This window comes from Rattus norvegicus, chromosome 1 (genome assembly GCF_036323735.1).
Source record: "Rattus norvegicus strain BN/NHsdMcwi chromosome 1, GRCr8, whole genome shotgun sequence".
NCBI classification, from domain to species: domain Eukaryota; kingdom Metazoa; phylum Chordata; class Mammalia; order Rodentia; family Muridae; genus Rattus; species Rattus norvegicus.
The window spans coordinates 215,802,652-215,810,965 of NC_086019.1; the positions used below are offsets into that span (position 1 = coordinate 215,802,652).

General features: G+C 45.5%; 1 pseudogene; it reads right to left on the minus strand.

Moving 5' to 3' along the window:
* Positions 1 to 2,217: 2,217 nt before the first annotated feature.
* Positions 2,218 to 3,350, minus strand: Gabarap-ps1 (GABA type A receptor-associated protein, pseudogene 1; annotated as a pseudogene).
* Between the last annotated feature and the right edge of the window lie 4,964 nt (positions 3,351 to 8,314).

Below are 8,314 nucleotides of genomic sequence, written 5' to 3' on the forward strand. Positions count from 1 at the left end.
TGTTGGATTTCTCCTTTGTTGAATATGAAGTGTCCTTCCTTATTTTTTTTGATGACTTTTAATTGAAAATTGATTTTATTTGATATTAGAATGGCTACTCCAGCTTGCTTCTTCTGACCATTTGCTTGGAAAGTTGTTTTCCAGCCTTTCACTTTGAGGTAGTGTCTGTCTTTGTCTCTGAGGTGTGTTTCCTGTAGGCAGCAGAATGCAGGGTCCTCGTTGCGTATCCAGTTTGTTAATCTATGTCTTTTTACTGGGGAGTTGAGGCCATTGATGTTGAGAGATATTAAGGAATAGTGATTATTGCTTCCCGTTATATTCATATTTGGATGTGAGGTTATGTTTGTGTGCTTTTCTTCTCTTTGTTTTGTTGCCAAGACGATTAGTTTCTTGCTTCTTCTAGGGTATAGCTTGCCTCCTTATGTTGGGCTTTACCATTTATTATCCTTTGTAGTGCTGGATTTGTAGAAAGATATTGTGTAAATTTGGTTTTGTCATGGAATATCTTGGTTTCTCCATCTATGTTAATTGAGAGTTTTGCAGGATACAGTAACCTGGGCTGGCATTTGTGTTCTCTTAGGGTCTGTATGACATCAGTCCACGATCTTCTGGTCTTCATAGTTTCTGGCGAAACGTCTGGTGTGATTCTGATAGGTCTGCCTTTATATGTTACTTGACCTTTTTCCCTTACTGCTTTTAATATTCTTTCTTTATTTTGTGCGTTTGGTGTTTTGACTATTATGTGACAGGAGGTGTTTCTTTTCTGGTCCAATCTATTTGGAGTTCTGTAGGCTTCTTGTATGCCTATGGGTATCTCTTTTTTTAGGTTAGGGAAGTTTTCTTCTATGATTTTGTTGAAGATATTTACTGGTCCTTTGAGCTGGGAGTCTTCACTCTCTTCTATACCTATTATCCTTAGGTTTGTTCTTCTCATTGAGTCCTGGATTTCCTGTATGTTTTGGACCAGTAGCTTTTTCTGCTTTACAATACCTTTGACAGTTGAGTCAATGATTTCTATGGAATCTTCTGCTCCCAAGATTCTCTCTTCCATCTCTTGAATTCTGTTGGTGAAGCTTGTATCTACAGCTCCTTGTCTCTTCTTTTGGTTTTCTATATCCAGGGTTGTTTCCATGTGTTCTTTCTTGATTGCTTCTATTTCCATTTTTAATTCCTTCAACTGTTTGATTGTGTTTTCCTGGAATTCTTTCAGGGATTTTTGCGATTCCTCTCTGTAGGCTTCTACTTTTTTATTAATGTTTTCCTGTGTTTCTCTAAGGGAGTTCTTCATGTCTTTCTTGAAGTCCTCCAGCATCATGATCAAATATGATTTTGAAACTAGATCTTGCTTTTCTGGTGTGTTTGGATATTCCGTGTTTGCTTTGGTGGGAGAATTGAGCTCCGATGATGCCATGTAGTCTTCGTTTCTGTTGCTTGTGTTCCTGCGCTTGCCTCTCGCCATCAGATTATCTCTAGTGTTACTTTGTTCTGCTATTTCTGACAGTGGCTAGACTGTCCTATAAGTCTGTGTGTCAGGAGTGCTGTAGACCTGTTTTCCTGTTTTCTTTCAGCCAGTTATGGGGACAGAGTGTTCTGCTTTCGGGCTTGTAGTTTGTCCTCTCTACAGGTCTTCAGCTGTTCCTGTGGGCCTGTGTCTTGAGTTCACCAGGCAGGTCACTTGGAGCAGAAAAGTTGGTCTTACCTGTGGTCCCGAGGGTCAAGTTTGCTCGCGGCGTGCTGCCCACGAGCTCTCTGTGGCGGCAGCAACCAGGAAGATCTGCGCCGCCCTTTCGGGGAGCTTCCGTGCACTAGGGTTCCAGATGGCGTTTGGTGTTTTCCTCTGGCGTCCGAGATGTGTGTGCAGAGTGCAGTCTCTTCTGGTTTCCCAGGTGTGTCTGCCTCTCTGAAGGTTTAGCTCTCCCTCCCATGGGATTTGGGTGCAGAGAACTGTTTATCCAGTCTGTTTCCTTCAGGTTCCGGTGGTGTCTCAGGCTCAGGGGTCCTGCCGCTCCTGGGCCCTCCCCTACGGGAACCCAGAGGCCTTATACAGTTTCCTCTTGGGCCAGGGATGTGGGCAGGGGTGGGCCGTGTTGGTGGTCTCCTCCGCTCTGCAGCCTCGGGAGTGCCCACCTGGCCAGGTGGTGAGGTCTCTCTCCCTCGGGGTTTGGGAGCAGAGAGCTGTTGCGGGCCGGGATCTTCGGGTGTGGGCCAGTGGTTTCCTCTTAATTGATGTGCCTCCTACCTCCCCCAGCCAACGTCAATCCCTTCCATCTAACCCCCAAAAAGAAGGTAGTGAAAGGAATAGAAACCAAAACAATCATCAGATGTGACAGAGATCGACAATCATGAAGTCTAAAGCAGAGTGGGAATGGAGGGTAAACAAGGGGAAAGAGATGTACAATGGCTGCATCTACCATTACCCCTCCTGCTCAGAGGGACTGGAGAGACAGCTTCAAACATGAAGTGCAGGTCCTGAAGAAAGGAGATGGTGTCTGAGCCTGAAGGAGGAACTGGATGTCAACAAAGGAGCACCACCTCTCTTTATAGAATGGAGCCCCCATCTCAGGGCAGCAGCTTCACAGACCGTAGACGCTTTCATCACTGTAGGCTATATAGAGAAAGACGTCTTCTTCATGGTATTCCTGGTACAGCTGACCCATCATGGCACTGGTGGGGGGAATGACACTGTTGACAAAGAAATATAGGGCATCTTCAGCACGGAGATGAATTCGCTTCCAGATCAAGGAGTAGAATTGACCAACTCATCAGGTATCTTTTTGTCCAGGTCCCCTATCCAAGCTTTGGGAGCTTTTTCCACTATCACCAGCACCCGGTCTGGGTATTTTTTTTTTTTTTTTTTTGGATTTTCTCGCCCTCAGAGCAGCGCTTCTTGAACGGAAGCTCCCCTTTGTATATGAACTCATTCTCCCGAGAACCGGGCTGGACCGAGCTGGGTCGAGCACCATTTCTTATCAGATTAAGTAATCCCAAGCAAATCTTGCAGTTGAAATAAACAGGCTTCTTTCCTGTTTTGTTTTTTGTTTCGTTGTGTTGTGTTGTGCTGTCATTTTTGCTGAAGATGATATGAATACAAATGAGTACTGAAAAAAGGTTGGTGTGCAATCTTCAACTGTGAGTTTTCATCAGGCCACACAGACTCAAGTCTGTACTGACCTTCTGCTTCAGTCACTGGCTAGGGCAGCCTTTCTACTACCTGTGCTGTTTAAAGATGTACAAGGAATTGAAATAGAAACCCTACTGCCCTGGTTGGCCCTTCCTTCAATCTCTGTTCCCTTGCTGTGGTCAAGAGGTACTTGCTGCCTGTCCGGCCACCATCTGAGAGCAGCGGCCATGGCCCGGCGCTACCCCATGTCTGTGGGCCTCAACAAAGGCTATAAAGTGACAAAAAACATCAGCAAGCCGAGACACAGCCCATCTCACCAAGCACACCAAGTTTATGCAGGACATGATCCAGGAGGTGTGTGACTTCGCGCCCTAAGAGCAGCATGCCATGGAGTTGCTCAAAGTGGCCACGGACAAGCATGCACTCAAGTTCATCAAGAAGAGGGTGGGCATTCACATCCGCGTCAAGAGGAAGCAGGAGGAGCTGAGCAAAGCGCTCGCAGCCATGAGGAAGGGGCGGCCAAGAAGAATTAATGAACCCTCCCTCAATAAAAGATGGTTCTTACAAAAAAAAGAGGTGCTTGCTAGCAGGAACCTAGTGTGGTGGTTCCTGAGGAAGTCCGAACAGCAACTGACCAATGCAGATGTGGATGCTCGGAGCCAACCATCAGACTGAGTTCAGAGAATCTGGTACGGGAGCTGGCTGAAGGACTGGAGGAGATGAGAGGGATTGCAATCCCATTGGAAGAACAATTTAGGCTGTCCTGACCACTGGGTTCTCTCAGAGTCTAGAGAGGAGTCTACCAAGGAGTGTACCTGGAGGGATCCATGGCTCCAGATACATATGTAGCAATGGATTGCCTTGCCTGACAGCAATGGGAGGGGAAGCCCTCCGTCCTGGGGAGGCTTGATACCCCACCTTAGGGGGATGCTGGAGAGGTAGGGAAGGAGAGTGTGGGAGGGTAGGGGAGCATCCTTATACAGGCAAAGGGGAGAAGGAGGACAGATGAGGAATGGGGAGGGGGTGGCTGGTAGAGGGGTAACCAAGAAGTGGAATATCATGGGATGGGAGGTTGGTGGAGGGGGTAGCTAGGAAGTAAGATATCATTTGAGATGTAAATGAATATAATGATTATTTTTTTAAATTCCTATTGCCACCTCAGAAATCACAGAGTTGATCATCCTAGCACAAAGTGCCTGCAAGTCTCACGGATATTTTTCAGACCCAGGCAATGTCTGAAAATGGTGCAGACCAAAACAATCATGACTTTGTGAAACAGACCTGTACTTGAAACTTTGCAGCATTGGGGAATGTATGCTATTTTCCTCTGCCTGGTTGTCTCACAGTATTGGGCTTGGCAATGAGCTACAAAGCATCTTCCTGTGACATTTTCATGCTCTGCTCTTTGTTGAGTCTTTTCCTCACAGTCGGTGGAGCTTATGAGATGCATGAGGGATACAACACACTGGGCTTCTAGTTAAAGAGTACCAGAAGACCAGTACATGGGTCCTGGCCTAAGGGCTGGGTCTGGTATTATGATGTCTGCACTGTGCTCATTGGGGTAGGAATGGGACTACTGTGAACACAGACTTACACCTGCAGTCTACAGTTTGGAAGAAGAAGGCATTCTGAGAACCAACTTTATTCCTGCTTTATTCAGTATGCAATTGCTTATTGTCTTAAACTAGATCTAGTACACCAGATCTCCTTGGTACTCTAAAGTTTGTTGATATGGCAATATGTTGTTGTAATTAGTGTCATCGCAGGGAAATGATCACTTGGAGATTCCAGTCAGCTAATTACTTCTACTGTGTTCATTCCTATCATCTGAATTCATATTTTATAAATTTATTTTTCAAAATGTGATATATTCTTTTTATTAATTATTTAAATTTCAAATGTTATCCCACTTCCCAGACCCCTCCATGATTCCCCCACACCATCCCCCCTTCACCTCTAAGAGGGTGCTCACCTACCAACCCACCCACCTACTCTCACCTCACCACCTCACCACTCTTACATCCCCCTTCTCTGAGGCATCAAGTCTCCACAGAACCAAGTACATTCCCTCCCACTGAGTCCAGACAAGGCAGTCGTCTGCTACATATGTAGCAGAGACCACAAACCAGCCCATGTATGCTCTTTGGTTGGTGGCTTAGTTCCTGGGAGCTCTGAGGGACCCGGTTAGTTGATACTGTTGTTCTTCCTATGGAGTTGTAATCCTCTTCAACGCCTTCAGTCTTTCCCATAATTCTTCCATAGGGGTCCCTGATCACAGTCAAATGGTTGGCTGTAAGTATCTGTATCTGTCTCTGTCAGGTATTGGTAGAGCCTCTCAAAGGACAACAATGCCAGGCTCCTGTCTGAGAGTACCTCTTGGCATCAGCAATAGTGCCAGGGTCTGGTGTCTGCAGATGCGATGGATCCCTAGGTAGGGCGGTCTCTGGATGGCCTTTCCTTCCATCTCTGCTCCATTTTTGTTGCTGCATTTCCTTTAGACAGGGACAATTCTGGATCAAAAATTTTGAGATGGATGGGTAGCCCCATCCCTCAAATAGGGGCAATGTATAACTAACTACTGGAAGTGCTCTCTTAAGGTTCTAGCTCCCCTTAGTTGCATTGTATTTTGGCTAAAGCCATTCCCACTGGGTCCTGGGAACTTCTTACATCCCTGGTTTCTGGGACTTTCAGGAGGTTCCCCCACCCTACACCCTTCGAGTTCTTTCTACTCATTCTATTGGTCCTCTGGGCTTCTCTCCTGTCTCCTCCCATATCTGATCTCCACCTTTTGCCTCCCCCTCCTCTCTCCTCCTCTTCCCTCCATCTGCCCCCCATGATTATATTCTTCTGCCTTCTAAGTAGGATTGAAGCATCCATACGTGGACCTTCCTTCATGGTAAGCTTCATATGGTCTGTGCATTGTATCATGGGTATTCTGAACTGCTGAAATATCCACTTATCATTGAGTATATACCATATATATTCTTTGGAGCATTGGTTTCCTCATTCAGGATGATATTTTTTTCATCTTTATTAACTTGGGTATTTCTTATTTACATTTCTTTTTTTTTTTTTTAGCCGTGAAGTGAAAGCTTTGCTCTTAACCATCTTTTTTTTTTTATTAATTTGAGTATTTCTTATTAACATTTCGAATGTTATTCCCTTTCCCGGTTTCCGGGCAAACATCCCCCTAAACCCTCCCCCTCCCCTTCTGTATAGGTGTTCCCCTCCCCATCCTCCCCCCATTACCGCCCTCCCCCCAACAATCTAGTTCACTGGGGGTTCAGTCTTAGCAGGACCCAGGGCTTCCCCTTCCACTGGTGATCTTACTAGAGTATTCATTGCTTCCTATGAGGTCAGAGTCCAAGGTCAGTCCATGTATAGTCTTTAGGTAGGGGCTTAGTCCTTGGAAGCTCTGGTTGCTTGGCATTGTTGTTCATAAGGGGTCTCGAGCTCCTTCAAGCTCTTCGAGTTCTTTCTCTGATTCCTTCAACGGGGGTCCCGTTCTCAGTTCAGTGGTTTGCTGCTGGCATTCGCCTCTGTGTTTGCTGTATTCTGGCTGTGTCTCTCAGGAGCAATCTACATCCGGCTCCTGTCAGCCTGCACTTCTTTGCTTCATCCATCTTGTCTAATTGGATGGCTGTATATGTATGGGCCACATGTGGGGCAGGCTCTGAATGGGTGTTCCTTCTGTGTCTGTTTTAATCTTTGCCTCTCTATTCCCTGCTAAGGGTATTCTTGTTCCCCTTTTAAAGGAGTGAAGCATTCACATTTTGATCATCCGTCTTGAGTTTCATTTGTTCTAGGCATCTAGGGTAATTCAAGCATTTGGGCTAATAGCCACTTATCAATGACTGCATACCATGTGTGTTTTTCTGTGATTGGGTTACCTCACTCAGGATGATGTTTTCCAGTTCCAACCATTTGCCTACGAATTTCATAAAGTCATTGTTTTTGATAGCTGAGTAATATTCCATTGTGTAGATGTACCACATTTTCTGTATCCATTCCTCTGTTGAAGGGCATCTGGGCTCTGTCCAGCTTCTGGCTATGATAAATAAGGCTGCTATGAACATAGTGGAGCACGTGTCTTTGTTATATGTTGGAGCATCTTTTGGGTATATGCCCAAGAGAGGTATAGCTGGATCTTCAGGCAGTTCAATGTCCAATTTTCTGAGGAACCTCCAGACTGATTTCCAGAATGGTTGTACCAGTCTGCAATCCCACCAACAATGGAGGAGTCTTTCAGGATCTTATTTACATTTCAATTGTTATTCCCTTTCCTGGTTTCTGGGCCAACATCCCCCTAATCCCCCCACCTCCCCTTCTCTATAGGTGTTGCCCTCCCCATCCTCCCTCCATTACTGCCCTCCCCCAAAAATCACATTACTGGGGTTTCAGTCTTGGCAGGACCAAGGGCTTCCCCTTCCACTGGTGATCTTACTAGGCTATTCATTGCTACCTATGAGGTTGGAGCCCAGGGTCAGTCCATGTATAGTCTTTGGGTAGTGGCTTAGTCCCTGGAAGCTCTGGTTGCTTGGCATTGTTGTTCATAAAGGGTCTCGAAACCCTTCAAGCTCTTTCAGTCATTTCTCTGATTCCTTCAACGGGGGTCCCGTTCTAAGTTCAGTAGTTTGCTGCTGGCATTCGCCTATGTATTTGTTGTATTCTGGCTGTGTCTCTCAGGAGAGATCTACATCCGGTTCCTGTCGGCCTGCACTTCTTTGCTTCATCTATCTTATCTAGTTTGGTAGTGTATGCATATGGGCCAAAGGTGAGGCAGACTCTGAATGGGTGTTACTTCTGCCTCTGTTCTAAACTTTGCTTCCCTATCCCCTCCCAAGAGTAATCTTGTTTCCCTTTAAAGAAGGAGTGAAGCATTTGCATTTTGGTCATCCTTCTTGAGTTTCATGTGTTCTATGCATCTAGGGTAATTCAAGCATTTGGGCTAATAGCCACTTATCAATGACGGCATACCATGTGTGTTTTTCTGTCATTGGATTATCTCACTCAGGATGATATTTTCCAGTTCCATCCATTTGCTTATGAATTTCATAAAGTCATTGTTTTTGATAGCTGAGTAACATGCCATTGTGTAGATGTACCACATTTTCTGTATCCATTCCTCTGTTGAAGGGCATCTGGGTTCTTTCCAGCTTCTGGCTATTATAAATAAGGCTGCTGTGAACATAG